Raw genomic sequence first — 16,738 nt, forward strand, 5'->3', positions numbered from 1 at the left:
AGTTTGTCTCTGTGGGTCTTTATCTACCTGTGTGTGTGTGTGTATGTGTGTGTGTGTATAAGGAGGAGAAATGTTTTGATATTTTTACTAACCGCATGATTTAACTTGTGCAAACAAAACCATAAAAACATGAATAATGCCTCAGTGACCAGACGATATTGTAGAGAAGAGAAATGAAATACAGTGTTAGTGCAGCAGACTGTAAATCTTTCTTCAGTACACTGATTAAAAACATCATTTGGATGGTGCTGTCTATCCGTCCTGCTGTATACTGTCCGTTGTTCCTGATTGTTGGGTGGGATTACTGACACAGCTCCCTCCAGCCATTGTTTGATTGACAGCCACAGAATTAATCAGTGGAAGGGGAAGGATGTTATTTTAGAGTTTTAAGTGACTTCAAATGAAACTTTTTTGCACGCCTTGCCCGGTGTGATGGGCTGCCTGAAGGTCGGGAGTGAGCTGAGAGCTAACTGCAGTGTGGGGGATTCCATGGGAGTAGCTGGCTTTGTATCCCCGCCTGCAACAGCTGCTCTCTTACTTAACTCCGTTTGGCTTCCCTGTGGACATGCAAACCAAGAAGTCCTGGTCTCTCCCTGCTCTTTTGCTCCGTTTGTCTCAACTTGTGATATCTCCTTTGTATTTGTAATTTATATTCTTTCTTGGATGCGTCTCATTTAGCAAGATGTTTTCCTCTCCGTGGCACCGACCATGTCAAATAAAAGCCATGTAAATACAAATGAATATCCTGCTCGGTTTATTTCTCTATTTCTGTCATCTCTCTCTCTGCTTTTTTCATTCTCTCCCTCTCTCTAGTTCAGTCTCGATTGCTTCCGACACATTTCAGCTCCAAACCACGAAGCCATATGTCTATTCTACAGGATGCCGAGCTGCAAATCCCCAACGAAGCGGGTGAGTTGAGATTCCGGCCTTACTCTTTCCAACTTTCCCAGAACACACTGAGCTGTATGTTTTTTCCTTGCTGGCAGCGATGCATAGAAACATCCCAGAAGATTATTGTTGTATACACATGATATGCACATATTGTTTGTTTTGCATGTCTGGAACGGAGACAAGGTTGTGACATGTTTTTTTGCTGTAATTTCTTAAACACATGACTATAAGCAGATTTTAAATTGTCAGTGTAACAGCGCATGGATTGAATTTCCAGCCTCCTCCGTTAGATCGCCAGGACAGGAGCAGGGGTCTCTGTCCGAGGCAGCGAGCCAGCAGCTGGATAAACACGGCATCACAGCCACAGTCTGTGGGGTGAGAGTAGGAGTGATCCCGCGTTTGATTGATGGCTCCTCTGTTAGCGGATCCCTTAATCAGCACGCGGCTGAGTCACTCGCCTGCGTAGGACCGACTGTCAGTGTCTTCATTAGCTGCGCCCACACTGCTGAAAAAAGTGCAAACTGCACATCAACTTGTTTGAATAAGCAACTCAAACGTGTTGGTGTGGATACTAAGTTTTGCGGCAGAATAACGTCACTGACCTTTAGCTTCAGCTCAAGCCTGCAGGAAAAAGATGGCTGAAGTTCATCAGGATAATTCAGTAATACATTTCGTGTGGAAATACCTCCGGGAAAGCCAGCCGTCTCAGTCCAGCGTTAGGTTAACCTGGGACACATATGGCATCGTCCTACTGAGCCCAGCCCCATTCTAAACTACACAAATCTCCACATTAAAAACCGCCTGTTTGGCTTTATGTGAATCGCTCCACTGTTGCTGTTTTTCCTCACAGAACCGGCTCGTCCTTTGCCCTCCCTGAAAGGCTGTGAAATATTTCCGAAAGGGTGTAAATTCACTCATCATTACATTAGTTTCCACGGCCTGACCTAAACCATTTGCCGAAGCAGAGGCCCTTCTGAAACTGGAATAATAAAAAAAGGAGTCAAAGTGCATTGTGAAACTAATGTTATCCTAGTTCTTTGACCTTACTCTGGAGTCGGACACCAGTGTGTACTGTTATTTAGAAAGCCTCGCTTCTTTCACCTGTATACGAGGCAGACGTCCTCCTGAGGTGTGAAAGCTGTCTCAACTTCTTTACGAGCAAGACCGAAACCTTGAATCTTTCTACAGACCACCAGCGTAACGAGCTCAGATTCAGTTAACTAAGACATTTGGTGGCACTGACTCAGACTCCGGTGGAATCCGGTGCTCCTCCGGTTTGTCAGTCGCAGCAGAGGAATGCAATGTTTATAAGATGCTCCGAGAGCCAGAGGCTGCCGTATGTGACAGTTAGCTCCCGCTGTATTGCATCTGTGTGTGTGAATATGTGGTCGACACTGGCATCGCACAGCCTCGCGCTGCTCCGTGTCTCACAAACACACACATGCTGAAGGCGCCGCCTGCACCCACACACACACACTAATATGCAGTTTCCATTCTCTCACCCTGGTATTACTGGGAGCTAGCCGGGAAACATCGAGGTACGCGCTACACTTTATAGAAAAAAAAGAGAAATGTGTTATAAATTGAGATAACGAGCACCAACCACACAAATTTCCCATCCCATTAAACATGCACTTAGCAACTCCATACGCTGTTTATATGAACTCAAACTAATCTCTAGATATTTCCTTATTGCACTCAGGTGCCTGCGTATACATTACACACATTCACATTCATGCAGTACAGTACTTAGTAGGCATGTAGAGATTTCCTGACATGAAACGCGGGGGGTGGGTGCGGGGCGGTGCTCCTGCCCACTGAGTCTCTGGTGCCCACGACCCTCTTAAGCCACATCCTGTGAGACAGGACATCCACTCTGCACAGGAAATGACCCTGATTGATCGTTCCCTGTTAACGCAGAGCGGAGCAGTCGGACGGAGGGAGCGGGAGGAAGTGGCGGGTGAAAACGAGGCAATTTGCACAATGGGTGTTAGTGTGTGAGGTGTGAGTTGTACATTACTCACATGAACATTTGCATCAGTACAACTGTGGAACTGTGCATGCATCTGTAATTCTGAGACAGTTTTTGTCCCATTAGTTAGTGAGAACTAAAACTATTTAAATGTAAGTGAGGTTTGGTTTGATTTGGCCATTTATAACTAATTCAAAAACTAATTTAGTCTCACGGCTCTTCCACATTATCCGTCAGGATTAAAGCAAAGATTCATGCTTTGGTCTTTTTCCTTGTTGGGCTCAGGATTGTCCAGAACTGCTCTGAGAACTGAAAGTGATACCACAATGACGTGTGTGTGTGTGTGTGTGTGTGTGTGTGTGTGTGTGTGTGTGTGTGTGTGTGTGTGTGTGTGTGTGTGTGAGCATGTGTGTGTGTGTGTGTGTGTGTGTGTAATCTAATCTGGTCTAACGGGAAGCCTCTCACAGGAAAAAGCCAAAAGCAGCAGGTGCATAAAACAGAAAAACAGAAATATTTATCCCATTAGACCCCGACGGCTGAGTGACTTTGAATCCACAGAGGAAGCAATTAATGATAAAAAACAGAAGGATTTTGTTGCAGCATTGTTCTCTCTCTCTTCCAAGCGTTGCTTCGACAGCTAGATGCAAAAGATTTCCCGTTTTCTTCCTTCTCAGTTGACACTGACCAACTCTGGTGCTAAAGCAGATTTTATGTAGTCACAGCTGCCTGGACCACTTCAGTTAGACTGAGGTCGAGCTCAGCTAAAGACACACAAATGTTGACTTAACCCCGGCCTACAAACTGCCTAGTGTCTGATTGCGACATCAACCCTGACGCTGACACTTGACCTTTGATCTTTACTGTTTGGCCGGAGCTGGCCGGGCAGCATCCTGGCGATGTGACGTGCGTTTCTTTTCAAAGCGCAGCTACTTCATTACGAGGGCCGGGTGTTATTAACAGCAGGAAGCCAGCGGGAACAAAGTCAAGCGATTGGACACAGTCTGCCGTCACCTGTCATAAACAAATACCTCAGGGTGGCCTCTTTTAAAGGGACAGTGCATCAAAATCTGAGCACTGTGCGCATGTTTCTTTAGTATTCCACATAGCTGCATGTGATTCTGACATCTAGTGGGAGAAGAATATCGACCTAGACTTTGCATATCTCCCGGGGGACGCCCACACGTCGTAGATACAGCATTAATCTTGTGGCCCACATGTGTAATAAGTTTGTCCCGCTGCAGTAAGTGCAGTAACTTCAGGGTGATCTCATTCTTGGTGCATGGCTCTGAAACACCCAGCTCGAGGCTGGCGCTGAAATGCCAAGGTGATGTGGAAAATCCTGAGGTGTCAGGGCCTTTAAGGTTTCATTTTTATTTCCTGACTCACAATTAAGTGGGTACAAAAACAGAAAGAGCTTTCAGTGCTGAACACTAAACTGTGATTAAACTTTCAGAATGTCTGACCTTTCTGCACAGAAATGGACGGAAAAAAAAGAAAAAATATCATGATATCAGGATGTTGGGCGCTCGCTCATTCTTTTATGTTGATCAGAACTTTAGGTTGTTGTGATTATCTGCACCACCCACAATATTTTCCATTCACTTCTCTCCTATTTTACTGCACACTCTGAGTACTTCCATAAAGCTGCAGTAGCAGCCTGTGGTTTCAGAGCTTTTCTCATGTTTTTTCAATTTGTTCTTCAGAGTCCTTTCTAGGAACTATGGGACAATACCTTCTGGGCATCTGCAATCTGGAGGGGTGCTGATAGTATGATGTATTACAAAAATACACCCATCAGTCAACTTCCGAACTTGTGCTGAAAGCAAATCTCTGTGTACAATCCATATTTCTAATGAAAAGTTAAATCATTCCCGGGGGTTTCTGTGTAAGGGATACCAGCGCCCCCCCCCACACCACACACACACACACACACACAACCATATACGATGTATGAACGATAACAGAGGACGCAAAATACAAACCATGTGCTTAAAGTACATATCTCAGTCCCGGTGAGTTCAGAGGTCACTGTTCAGCCTAACAGAAGACAGACTGGCCCTGTCACGCATTTTACCAGTGATACCATCCCAGCTAAACTGCTGTTCCTGCACTGAATGAGCCATCAAACAAGCACGGGACAAGAGAAGAGACTTTTATAAGGGCTGTCCATATTTGAATTCCCAGAACCAAAACACTTACACTGTCCTGTAGGTCTTACTGGTAATAAACTGTTAGAGAAATAAACAGTCACCGTAGAGAATTTTAAATAGCTTGGCACCGTCAAATTCAAGACGTATTAGTAATCCACGTCCAGCAGAACACACCCTCTGCTTGCTCAGTAGGGGCTGTTCTGAGCACCGGGCTATCCACTGCCTTTATCTGATAAAACCTGCCATTTAGAAGCTAATGCCTTTCTCCCCAGATCCTCTCTCCGTTCCATTACTCACAAACTGATGCCGTGAAACCCCGCACCTGCGCCACAGGCTCAGAGCATTTCTGAGGTTTACTCCTGACATCCTCAGGACATTCCCTGGCAGTGAGAAGCTGGCTCATCTGTGAGGAAATTACGCCCAGTGGTTTGTTGTGTTAATAGATCTCGAAGCCCATTTTCTTGGGGCGCAGACTGTGTGGTCCTTCCTCTCAGCTCCTCTGTCAGGTGTGGGCCGTGGTGTTATTTGTTAACTTTTCTAACACCGTCACTCTCGTGTTTCACGGAGGAATGCAGCGGGTTCCCTGTGATTGTACATGAAACAGTGAGTTTTTAGCCACTGTCATTACCACTGATGAGCAACATAATGACTATACAAGGCAGAAAAATGCTTTTAAAGTGAAATAATTGCCTTTAATGATGTCAGCTGCTTGCATGTTCTTGTTCCTTTAAAATCAGGAACTTTTAATCCAACAATACATATTAAAGTCATCTTCGCAGTCGCAATGCAGATTTTTTTTCCCCCCCCCAACCTTTCACTGGTTTCCAGTGGCTGTTGGCGCGGCCTAAAGGTAGCTCTGTAAGTCTGGGTTGTTTTTAAGCTACTGCACTATGGCAGTGGTGACATGTTTAACCCCAGAGGACTCTGGAATAAATCTGTCTTTTCATGGTGACATGTCAGCCATGACTGAAAGGTCTTTTTTTAGCAAATTACTTTCCTTCAACATGGCCAAAGCACAGTCTAAACACGCTGTTATGTCATTTTGCATATTCTAGAGCCGCGTCAGTGTGGTGCAGTTTTTGGACCCTGATATCCATGAAGTTAATTATTGGTGTTTGGGGTCTTGTAAGCTTTATGAAGGGCTGATTCTCCATGTTTAAATGCTCTTGGATGTGGCCCACTCCAGCGACTGAGCTGCATTAAGGTGGAAACACTGCTGCGTAAAAATCTAAAGATTCCGGTGTCCACGCCAGTAGCTATGACAAACTGATCTTAAAGGTGTTTCCATTTGGCCCTGTGGTGTTACAATTTAAAGTGTGTGTTAGTGTGTTTGTGTGATTGTCTGGAGGGGGGGGGGGTTACGCGGAAGTACAAGGAGGAGCAATTAGACTTTTATGAGAGGAACTGAATTTCCAGTCGCCACGTTATTATCGTAGAACATTTCATGGGAGCAGAAGCTCAGAGTACAAAAAAAAGCTGCTCAATAAGGGAGGGGGACACGAGCAGAGAGTCAGCATGGCTATACACACAGTGTGTATCCTGCACACAGGAAGAACCCTCTTATGATTTAATGCTCCCTGTAAATAATCTGAATAAGTAGCCTGTTTACAGGGTCCAGATTAGCCTCCGAGCGGCTGCAAAACTTTTCCACGGTGGGAAACAGACTGCTTGTAAACTGCAGCAGCCAGCTAACATGGACAGCATTGTTGTCTGTTAGGTAGACTGTATTTTTATCCCGGCAAAGTCCTCCACCCTGCAAAACAGACCTGTCCAGGGTGTTTCCCTGCCCTTTTCCCCAATGCATGCTGGGATACAGCTGCTGTGACCCTCACTAGGAACAAGTAATAAAGAAACTACATGATTGAGGCATGGATGGAAAGTGTTTACTAGGGCTAATGTTGATAATCCTTCCAGGAAGAAATTAGTCCTCAGTTAATCTACAGATACGCTTCCTGCAACAGGAATGTGGAGATTTGTTTGTACACGTACTGAACATCTCTGTGAAGCTAATAAATCCTTTCTTTTCTCTTTCCTGCTGCTCCTCACGTGTTGAATCTGAAATATTCAGACATAAAGTATCACATGACGCTTGTCCAAACACCCTCTAGTTTTTCTACCTTGTGTCTGACAAAGCTGGGCACTGATCTGAGGCCAGCTAATGGACAAACGCTCGGATCTGTGTGTGTCATCAGTGGGAGACATCTGCTGAGCACACAGAACAGCAGCGGCAGGAGCAAAGTTCAGTGTTGAAGCGGGAGCAGCTTCTCCCCTCCCAGCAGCCCGCCCCTGAGCTTTCAGCCGACTCAGGCCTTCCTCTGAGCTTGTGTTTTCACGATTATGATCTTAAGCTGCGTTCATAAACATACCTCCCCAAAGTGTTTTCCCTCCTGTGCCTGGAACCGCTTTCATCTTTGTTTTATCTGCTTTCTTCTATTTTTTTTACGCTCTTTCTCGCTTCCTCCTCTCAACTATGGGGTGGCAAGTGTTTGTAGTAAACACTTTAAAACACACACATGTCATGCAGGATGGATTTCTTTCATAAAAGTACACAAACCTAAAAACAACACAGGTGTAAACAGAAGTACAAACCTAAAACATAACAAACACGCCACGTAACAGTTGGTTTTCTTAACTGTTTATGAAGCAATTTCTGTTTTATTTGATTAAGCAGAGCTGGTGGAAGCATCTTGCTCTTGCTTGTATGTAAATTGTATATAGCAGTCTGTCTTTTAAATGTTAAAAACAATCACTTTCTACTGTGTGCACTGTGGAATTTTCTGTAGTTGTTAAAAACAAATCTCATTTAACATAAACTCCTGAGGTCAGTGTCTTCCTCCATCCTCCTGCTGCTTTCGGGTGAAGAGGGAAGTGAAAATTGGGTTAAAATCAGGTCAAACCAATCTGCAGCTCTTATTAATTTGTTTTTTTTCTGGGCCGTTTTTACTGAAAACCATGAGAGACGTGCGTGAGTGAGAACAGAAACTGGAGGGTTAACTGGCTCCTGTCGGCTCTGCGTGTTTCTCATGACGGACTAAAATATGGTCGATAAGCAAAACTGTAACTGTAACGCTGATATCTGCTGTGGTATGTGTAGAACCACGATCAGAGGTTAAGTGGCCACGTGCGTAACTTTGGCTCCAATGAGAACAGAAATATACATATTATTTATATATGTATATTCACAATCAACCTTCACAGTAAGATTCAGCATAGGACATCTATTATTTTCCACGACAAGCTCCACTGCAGTAAAGTGTAAAGTGAATGAGAGTAAAGTCAGAAGTAAAGTCATTTCCTCACCAGAGTGAAAACATTCAAACCACAGCTGTACAGAAAACAGCCTATTTTCTGTAAAACCAACGTAGCTGCTGAACTCCAAGCCCTTTCTGTATGTCTCAGCCACCACACGCTGAATATCGTCTCTGAACTCTGACCCTTCTGGCCTCACTTGTCTACATCTGAGCTGTGTTTGCGACCACGGTGACCTCAGATTACGACAACACTCAAGATTCATACTCTTATTTATTTTTGAAAGTGACCAAAGCAAACAGAACGCCGTGTCCTCACGCGGGCCTCGGTTTCTCAGAGCGAGAGTCTAGACCTCTTTCCCAACAGGCATCTCGACACGGGGTCCAGCTATGTTTCACCCAACGCCGAGACAAGACGCAAGGCACGATGCTTTTGGGAAACCCAGACCCGGCAGCAGACCACCACAGGCTGCGAACCGAGGCCAAGGCCAGATCACAGGCAGCCAGATGCGGGGGTGTGGATCGGCTGCTGCGGCCATGCCTGTGGCTGGCTGCACTAGCTGACCTGGACCTGTGTGTGTATATACACCTATAATGATATGTACAGTCTATGTTCCTGCATTGTGTTAACAGAGAGGAGGGAGCTGCTGATTAATGTGTTTTCTAAGGTACTCACACACACACACACACACACACACATTATGACAGAAGAAAGATTTGGCGGATGAGAACATGTTTTTAGAACATATGGATAATCATGCACATGAAGTGTATATATGTGTCTGTGCGTACACTGTGTGCTGTAAGGCTAGCAGCTCCCCCTCGGACTGCCAGACAGTGTTATTGCAGCTGTGACCAGCCCTCCTCCTCCTCTTCCTCCCCTGACTCACACTTCAGGTGCTTTCCAGCCTTGGCTCTCCTCCTTCACTTCCTCCTCTCGTCTTCTCCTCCTCCTCCTCCTCCTCCTCCTCCCATCCTCCCTCTTCTCTTTTTTCTTAATTTAGTTTTCTCAGACTGTCCACCGCTGCTTTACCCACATTCTTCGCATTCATGCCAACCAGAGAATGACTGACAATCCCACTTGGCTAGACAGGCTACTGAGTCCCTCATTAGCCCCCAGCTCCCATTGGTCGTTGCCCTGACAACGGTCAGATTGAGTGGGCTTACCTACTTCCTGCTTGCTAAGCCAAACAGTAATTTGAGGGTGTGTTTTGTAGGTACGACCTTGAGTACATGCATGGGTGTGTGCACATGCAGAGTCACATTCGTCTCTAAGGTATGTTCTGTGAATAAGTGCTGGCAAGCTAAATAAAAACTGGTGCATTTACATTATTTCTCAGTGTAATTAGCTTTTAGTTTTATCTGAGCGGTATCTGAGTATAGAGGATGAATGATGCTTTTTTTTTTTTTTTACTTTGTTTGAATACAATAAACTACTCATGGAAGAAACGTAGACGTGATAAGAAATATTTTGCCGCCACTTTACCTCCTCTAATGGAGAAAACGTTCTGTTTTGAGCTTAAACTCCTCAGTGTCATTCCTGAACATACCCCCGTATTTAACCCTCAATTAACCAGGAATGTTGACAAAGTGCATACCATGGAGGAGAAAGTACGGACACGCAGGCCAGAATGTTTTCCACCAAAAGGTGAAACCTAAACCTTTTAACCTGAAGAATGAGCTTTTGATAACATGTGAACTTAGAAGGACTAAGAGCACGAGATAAGAGTACAACTAAGGGTCTTGTATTTTTGAAGTTTTGCAGAGACACAGCAGACATCTTATCTATTATTTTGAAAGGACAGCATCTATTCTACACTTTTCTGGTGCTTTTTAAAATCAGAATTTTTCCCAGTAGCAGAGGTGCCAGCCTATCTCCTTTTAATTTAGAGAGAAGGTTAACTACTAAGGGAGGACGTTGCTCAATAACTTCCAAAGTGCACATTTTTTCCAGCCACTCACAAGCCCACTTCATCCCTGACCTCTATCCTGCCAAAAACCGCACGGCACTCGCTGACGAAACCAGAGGAATTTAAAAACTGCCATTTTCAAAATCGGGCAAAAAGTTACCGTGTGACTTAATCGCAAGCCTCCTCCTGCATTTCAAGGGGGGGACAAACTGGGACACAATGCAACGAGCATGGCTGTCAGCGAAAGGACCGCAGTCCTGCCCAACCCAGTCAGACTGCACACATTCGTATGGGCACACACAAACACATGCGGTTAGTTTGACTTCACCGGTCCTGATCTGCCAGACAGGTTCCATCTCCAGACGATTTTATCAGACATAAAAACACATTCTTCTTTAAATTTGTAAACAAATACTTTTCATGGGAGTTTCTCCTTCAGCTAGATGAAAACAAGCACCGATACCAAAATTCTATAAAACCTTAACAGGTGGATCATATAAAGAAAAACACTGCCTTGAAACTAAATTCTAAGAACAAGATTTGTATTGGCACTAAGTAAAATTATCTCACCCCATTATCATTTTTTCACTTGCTTTAAAAAGTTCTGACGACTAAATATTAGATTAAGTGACTTGTTAAAATGTCAGGTTCACTGTGTCTCTCTTTTTCCATCCTTCTTTCAACTCATTCTGCAGCAGGTACAGGCCAGATTCCCAGGCTCTCTCTCCAGCCCTCAGGCTGTTTTTCCAGGCTTGGATGGTCCCATTAAAGCCCTTGACCTGGGTCTGGTGGTGAGGCTGACCTGCTGGTGACCAGAGCCGGTGGTGAGGAGCTCCAGGGAGGCCTTACCCCTGAGTTTACCCTGCCTGGGTGGGGCTCAGCTGGGGAGGAAGTGAATAAAGGGTGGTTGGAATGGAGGGGTGGGGGGGGATTTTGCCAAGCGTCTTGCAAAAAGCCCCAAAAAACTACGCCATCAACGAGCACAATTCCTGATTCTTGACAGAAAAGTAGTTATGGTGCACATAAACAGTGTATACTGAGCAGGATCTTCACAGGAATATGACACTGTGTGTACAAAAATACAGTCAACCAGAGATACATAACATACTGGACATTAAAAAAGTTATTTTGACAAGATCTGCTGTCGACGCTGGCCCAGTGCATTCAGAAAATAACAGGCAGGGAGAGGAATAAGTGCGAGTCAAACAGCTGAGAGTGTGTTCCACGGCCGTGCAGCCAAGTCACCGTCCTGTGGACGGCACGTGATGGAAAGTTTGTCTGAGGAACAGCCGTTTCTGTTCAGCACATCTGGATGGCTCTGCACACACACTCGAACGCACACTCGCGCGCGCCTCCCTTGTGACAATTTGTAAGATATTGGATTGGCCTGTGTTTATATGGCTCAGTCAATCAGTATGAGCATAAAAGTGTCAAAGAGGCACGAGCCATTCTTCCACGGCCTCAGAAAACACTCCACAACTTGATTTATTGCCTTGTGTCATGAAGAAGAATGTCATTGGCTCAGGGTGTGTTGAGGTAACGACTAATTCTTAAGACACCATTAGTATATTTCACTTTAATCAGCTGCCTGGGCTGTTTGTTTATGGTTTTGGCTATTGATTTAGAGAGAAGAGACAGAGGAGGAAGAGCACAGAGAAAAAGAAAAAGACTCAAGAGGAGAGAAGGCAAGCAGAGTCTCTTTTTTAAACTTTACAGCTTCTCCTCTCATTCCCTGCAAAATCTCTCCCTCAGGCAAACGCCATCCAGCCAAGATCCAACATGTCACCTGCGGAGCCTTCTCAAATGTATTCTCCTTACACATAGAGAGGCAACTGAGTTTGACCTTCGACCTCTATGCCTTTAAAAAGCAGTCCACAGTGGCGTCCAGCTTCAGAGGTGTATTCCACGAGTGCTTGAGCTGACACTCAGCCTTGTTCCTTCTAACACAACAGGGAATTTCATCCAGGTTTCACAGCCCACTAACTGCAGGACAAACACACGCTGACATATGCCGGCAAATGTAAACTCAGTTTCACCGTAAGTTTTGTGAAACTGAATAAACAAAATACTTTGGAAGTTTGATCTGGAAAGAGCTGTCTCCCAAAGAAAAGCTCAGCTGATACCCCTCACCTACGCAGTGCCAGCACTCAGCTTCCCAGCTGTTCTACTGGGAGCTTTACATGTTACTGTTTGCTTGACATGACCAGTTCCTTATGTTTCCGTCTGGAGCCTATCCTGCGGCTTCACGGATCATTTCATGTACAGTACAATGTTAAAGATAAACTGTACATGAGGAGCCTTGTATAAATAAAGACACATGCATGCAGCCCCCCACACACAAACTCATCCAGTGCTCCTTTACAGCCCCGAGCCGCAGCAGAATTTAATAAAAACAACTGACACGACTACAAACAGTGAGAGTAGCTGGTTTCAGGGACGGGCTGATAAAGACATGACATTCAATTTGAATTTGTTGAAAGGGAACAAAGGTCAGTTCTGACGCACGTGGATACACAAACAGAGAAATGGTGTGCATACCCACCAGGACTTTTTCACGCTCTCTGTCAGCATCTCTTGGCCGTGTTGTTTTAAATTTTTGGCAAAGCTGCACAGATTTATGTCCTTTCAAGAGTCAGCTTCCTTTGTTTTCCATGTACGACTGGCTTTCTGTGGAAGCTTTTGAAAACAGGGGATAATTTTTCCAAAAACAGGACGTTATTTTCTTAAGAGAAGACATTGTACTCTCGAAAGAAAACATTCCTGAGAGAGGACATTATTAACTCAAAACAAGACATTATTTGACAGCATTGATTAAGGATGACCTCATTTTCCCAAAGCAAGTGATTCTTCAAATATAAGTTTCGTAAAAGAGGACATTACAGAGAGGGAATTTCTCTGTGGAAGATGATGATTCAAGTCATATTTCCTCCCACATTACTTTTTCCCAGACATGTGGTGTTTAGTCAGTGACCACAGGACAATACAGTCGACCGCACTCGGGCATGTGATGCCGTCACATTAGAAAAGGTACTGCCATGTGGAAAAATGTGAGATGCCGTCGTTTCACGCTATTTCTTCAGTTATCCTCTTCCATCACACGGCTGCTCTGGGCTCCTCCACTGTATCCAAAGGGCATCGTATTGCACACACCTCATGGAAAGTTTTTCTGTAAGTTAATACACTGAGCAGTTGCCAAATCGGCACACGGGATTGGCTGCAGTTAGTGTTGGTTTACATGCTGATTTGCATCGTCTGAGAGAATTACTGGTGGTCAAGGGATTAAAGAGTATGCATGTGAATGTTTTAGCTTCTTTTTTCTTCTTCTTGAATGAAGAAATCCCCATTAAAGGGACAATATATAAGTATTTATGATGAAATCATCATCACCAGTCTCACAATAACCGAAGAGAACAACTACCAGTTACATAACCAGACTGCAAGGTAAACCTGTGTGGAAAACATTATTCCCAGAGTACGTGCCGGCTTTGCAGCGTGTCAAACACTGCCCTATGCTGAGGTTAGATAATTCAAGACACTGACAGACACACAGAGAGGGCGTCTCTGATTTTTTGATGGTCTGATGCTGATTTGTCCCAGAGGTGGGAGGAGGGATCACAGAGTGCATTTCCTTGTTTCTTAGGATCGGGGTGGACACACCGACTTCCTGGTAATATGCCGCCCCCTATTTGTCTGGAGTACGAATCTTGGCCAATTGTTACACATAGCCCCTTTAAAAGCTCTGCCAACTGTGCAATCATCCATTCCCAGTATCCTGCTGGATATCAGATCCCCAGTGGGATTATAGATCAAAATAAAACTGAAACCCAGACAAACACACACAGCACTGTCCTACTGACCCACTCTGTAGCCTCTGAGTGTGTGTGTGTGTGTGTGTGTGTGCAGTCTGGGGAATGTGACTGCACAGCAGATCCGAGCTGACAGTCCTCGTAGCAGACCCAGCTCCAAGCTGCGAGGCCACAGTGAAAGACAGAGGCCAGACTCACGCTGCAGGACTCAGACCAGCTCCAACAAAGAGCTTGGGTAACATAAAAGACACATGCAATAATCTTGCATCACTTTATTTTTCTCTTGGCTATAGATTTCATGAGGTCACATCACTGCAAGTCCAGCTGGAAAAAATGTTTCTGCTGCACTTTTATTTTAATCAAATCAAGCCACTTCCATACTTCCATGCAGTATGGCAAAGTTAATATGAAAAAAATCAGGCAATGTGTCCATCCTAAGCTATAGCACACATGTGTTTCTCATCACACGTGTGAACCAGGTCAGTCTGCTGAAAGAGGGCAAATATTAGTCGTGGCATATTTACTTGCTTGCGAGCAGACCAAAACAAATGCCATTCAGCAGACAAAGTGCAGACCTGGGGATTAAAGCACATGGGTTAAGTACAATGAGCTTGTCTCTTGAGTCTGTTTCTCATTTGGTCACAGTCACACACACACACAGACACACACAGACACACACACACACTGCCTCCTGCTACAGCTCTGACTCACATGTGTTTTTGTGATTATGTGGTGCTCCAGGTAGCATATGTGCGATGGGGCTGTCAGTCTATGGGAATCCACAGGCTGCCCATGATTTCTGGAGACTCGGCTCAGTTACACTCACTAGCCGTTACGGTCAGGGTGGGAAAGATAAACAAAGAGATATAATAAGTTAAATTAATGTACATCTGAACAGGGAAATTATTATTTAAAATAGGACATACCTACAGGATGACAAGAATCTCCCTTTTTTTGTTTTTTATTGAGATTTGAATTGAGCACATCCACTTTATCGGATCAAATCAAAAACAGAGGCTGCCTGAAGTGAAGTGCTGTGTTACATTCCCACTAATTGACGCGCCAGAGATCTGCTGAAAACTTCTCCACCCACACAGACTAATGATCTTGTTCAGATGCAAACTGCAAACACTATGTCCAGAATACAGCTGGATTTTGTAATATCAGATGTTTTGCTTCTCTCATCTTTCTGGTATCCTTTGGTATAAAGTGATCACAGACTGGCTGGGCTGGTAAACACCATCATCTTCACATCACGTTATGTGATTTATCGGTAATAAAGTTCAAACAGGTTTCAGATTGTTTACTGTCACAGCTGACTAAAAGCGCACACATGCAAACTCACCTAGTGCCTCTTGAAAGTAATTATTTAAAGCTCATTGCATTAATCGGGGTTTTGATTGTACCAAAATATACAAACCTGGTAGTCTTTGTGAGTGGGATGTTTTCTGCACCTGGCACGTTTGAGTTATTGAATATGTTGCTCTGCTACACATCAGGTCTAAACCTGTAAGTTTTTGACTCTGAGGCTTTGGACACCTTAACACATTACCAAACCATGTTGCCGGGCAGTTTATGTCAAAGCTGAAGGTGAAGGATGTGGCTACTTCCTGCAAGCGGCACATAACAGTACATGCCCGAACTTGAAAAGGTGTACGAAATATTTCTTACTTAATTCCTTGGCAGCACAAGTCAAATTAAGAAGCCCTGCCCCGGCTTTCACTAACTGGCATCCACAAAAACTCCTTCAGAGAAAGGTGACGACCTCTGCAGCGAAGAAAAATATTCACATTCTCACTCGGCTCTTTTCCATTTGTTTTACAGCTTCTCATTAATGTCTGTTGAGAAGAGCCGGGGATCGGTCCAAAACCAATAATCTGCAGTGTCCTCTGAAGTGTCCTGGAAACAAGTCTTTCCACGTGGAGGGGAAAAAAGGGTACGACAAGAGAGGACGTGGTGAAAACACACACACACACACACACACATCATCTGTAGGTTTTGAATTATGTGTATTTACAGGCCATGAAAGAGACATATTTTAGTGCTTGGCTTGTTTGGCATAAATAGCAAGAAAACACACATGGACATGGATGCAGATTTATACTCATACAAACAACTACTGACACACACACACACTTAAAGACACACACAAACACCAGTTGCAGTCATATTTTCCCCTAAGCATACTTTCCATATTTTTTCTGATGACATAAACCAGCTCAAAGGTGCGTGTGTGTATGTTTTCTTCCCAACAAACCATTAGTCTCTCAAATGTCATTACCCACCTCGCTCCCTACACAAACACAAACTCTGTTTCATATGTTTAATTACTAACAATGCTTGGGCACGAAAACAAAATCCCGCGGATTATTTTAATCACATTCAAACAACAACAATCCTTCTCTGAACTCAGATTCCTCCTCAGCTCTGGTAGCACTCTGTGTCAGTTTCTTTGATGATTTAAGACGCTTCATATGAAAGTGCTAATGTTTTTCTCGTCACGAATCTCACAGGAATTTATTCATCCTTGCCGTGGTGGCCAAGGTGTCGTGTAATCCCACTCACGTCCTGTCCAAGACATCAGTCATCATTCTGAAAAAGTTTTAGTCACAAAACCACTTCAAGTCAACCTGGAAAAATAAACACGGCAATTAGGAGTTAAAAAAAGGGGAAGAGAGAATTCCCAGAAAGCTTTGCATCATAACAGGCTCTGGCCCAGCTCTGACCTGTGGGCAGTCAGACGACGTTTGTATTTGTGGAC

At 44.3% G+C, this 16,738-nt stretch overlaps 1 protein-coding gene across 3 annotated transcripts in view; it reads right to left on the reverse strand.

Annotated features, from left to right (window-relative positions):
• s100b (S100 calcium binding protein, beta (neural)) overlaps window positions 1-16,738 on the reverse strand; it is a 614,446-nt gene that overhangs the window by 242,048 nt on the left and 355,660 nt on the right. The window lies entirely within an intron of this gene.

Source organism: Toxotes jaculatrix, chromosome 24 (assembly GCF_017976425.1).
Source record: "Toxotes jaculatrix isolate fToxJac2 chromosome 24, fToxJac2.pri, whole genome shotgun sequence".
In the NCBI taxonomy this organism is placed as follows: Eukaryota; Metazoa; Chordata; class Actinopteri; family Toxotidae; genus Toxotes; species Toxotes jaculatrix.